Genomic DNA, 2,461 nt, shown 5'->3' on the forward strand with positions numbered 1-2,461 from the left:
ATTTATTATCATGAATCATAGACATACAATATAACTAGACAAGAAGTCGAGCGACCAGGGGTAAGAGAAAGACATATATGACGTCATCATGACATCATAATATGGGGTTACCATGGTCGCAAAAAATTACCCTAAAATGTAATAGGAAAATGATGCAACAAGTACTTAAATTACGTAATGAGCGAGTCGCCATTTTGACTCCCTAACTTGCGAAGTATCACAAGAGAAATAACGAACATAATCGCAACTAGTAGTCGGTTTATTTGTTTTTGTAGTAATTTGTAAGTAAGCCTTACTTACCAATATGAAGTTTTGAGTTGATATAAGATTAGGTGATTGTTGGAATAAAAAGGATAAACTATCAAAAGAGGTAATTTCTTTATTCAAAACTTATATTATTATAACTGTACTTACTAGAAATAATAATTAAATGTGTCGTTCTCAAGTAAAAGGTACCACATAGTCGCTTACCATAAGGATACAATTTGCTTGCTCTCTATACGAATAACCTGTAAGAGCGTCCTTATGATAAGCGACAATGCGGTACCTTTTACTTGAGAACAACACAAATAAATTGAATTTTTGAAAAAATTGATTGATTGAAAGGTGTATGACACGTATGCAGATTCTCATTGGCTCATCAATATTACTAAAAACGTAAGATACTCATCTTCCGAGCAGGTAATCCTACCGATAGTTGAACCGGTGACACTCGGTGGTTTTGCCTTGAGCAGAGTGTTCATTTTTTAATACCTAGGACATATAATTACTAAAAATCTAAAGGACGATGCGGATATTGAAAAGGAACACAGCGCACTGACATTTATAGCTATAATATTGATTCGCAGTATATGATTTTAAGTTGACATGGTCATTTACATTAAAACTGTTACTTAAAACCGAATATTTATGTTTAAATAAAAAATCTTACGTGTTGCGCGTTGTACATATTGTGGGGGTCAAGAAAACTTTATTTACACATACACTTGTAACCTGTGGATCAATTATATGAAGTTCAATAATAGCTTCAGAATGCTGTTGAGACTGCCACGACGACGACGTGCACGAATGGACGATTTCCATGACATGATGAAGAAAAGAATTTTCTCTCTCCTCTCCTGCGGGGCAATTAATCAATTTTAATAAATACATTATTTTAGAGTTTAATACTCATATAATCCGTAATCCCATGTACCAAGCCTCCAAGAAACAATTTAAAAATTTAAGTCTGTGGTCTTATATAGGGTTATTCCTGCTAGTTACCACCAAGTTGTTACTAGTGGTAACTACTAGGAACTTTTGTCCAGCTTTTACCACAGGTAGTTACACTAATTTTATTCCCACCTTTTACCACTGGTAACTACTGGGAAATAAAATTCCCACTGGTAATAGGTAGGATTTTTAATTCCCAGAAATTACCCCCAATAATTTGTTAGAGTTAAATACCATTAAAACCCGTAGACGACCCGTGTACAAAGAACCCAAATAAATACTTCAAAACACTGTGAGACCTATGTTAAGATGTACCAACTCTAATAGTGTATAGTGTTACGGGTTATTCCCACTAGTTACTATTACTTATTTAATAACAGCCAACTTACGTGTATGAACAAGGTTGGAAAAGAAAACTTTTCGATGAAAGTTCGTTTGCCCAGTTTGCGGACACAATGTTGTTCAAAATGTTTGGAACAAATACGCGAGTATTTGTGAGGCATCCAATTTGATTTTCCAGTTCCCGCAATCCATTCTTTAACAATTTCATCCTCCGTCGGAGAGCTGGAAATATTAAATAGCTTGAAACTCCCGAAATATGGGGTAATTGCAGGGGACTTTTTTTTCTATTTGTTTGCAACCCTAAATAAAATACTACTGAATTTGACTGGATTACATAACCAAACTTTCTGTTTTGTTTTTAGCAATAATTTACTGATATCTCCTATTTTATCAAGTTTTTCATAATCCAAGTAATGATGTAACTCAGTAACTTGGTTCCTGTGAGATTTGAGAAAGAAATACATGATCAAAATACGAAAAACTTGTACTTACGCATGAAATGTTACACCCGCTAATTTTCGCAAGTTATTGCTTTTGTAGGCAACCACTGAACACCCCACCATGTTAATTGTACGTAAAAACTTCTTACACCTCCATTAAATACTTAATAAACACAATCATTCACTTTATAAAACTTCTACAATAAGAAAACCACGTTGTTTACTAGCACTCTTGACAATATGATTGACAGTTTAATGTATGGCATCTTGCGGGATTTTGTCTCTTTCACTCTTATAAATTTCTGTATATCGCCATCACCCTCCTTCCTAAGCTGCCATAACCCGACCATGAAAAAAAACCCGGTCGGTGATAAAGACAAAGCATTGCACTATTTTCTCTTTCCTCTTATAGGAATCGCAATAAGACTATCTTTCTCTATCAAAGAGTGTCAGGCCCTTGTCATGAA

General features: G+C 34.5%; 1 long non-coding RNA gene across 2 annotated transcripts; it reads right to left on the reverse strand.

Annotated features, from left to right (window-relative positions):
- Positions 1-359: 359 nt before the first annotated feature.
- LOC133532106 (uncharacterized) lies at positions 360-2,461 on the reverse strand. 2 transcript variants are annotated; one of them, XR_009801646.1, is made up of 3 exons: positions 2,047-2,461; positions 1,602-1,776; positions 360-1,118 (listed from the first exon to the last, which is right to left on the reverse strand). It is a non-coding gene; the product is annotated as an uncharacterized LOC133532106 (long non-coding RNA). The 2 variants fall into 2 exon arrangements; XR_009801645.1 differs by having other exon boundaries at positions 1,602-2,461.

This window comes from Cydia pomonella, chromosome 26 (assembly GCF_033807575.1).
Source record: "Cydia pomonella isolate Wapato2018A chromosome 26, ilCydPomo1, whole genome shotgun sequence".
Taxonomy (NCBI): domain Eukaryota; kingdom Metazoa; phylum Arthropoda; class Insecta; order Lepidoptera; family Tortricidae; genus Cydia; species Cydia pomonella.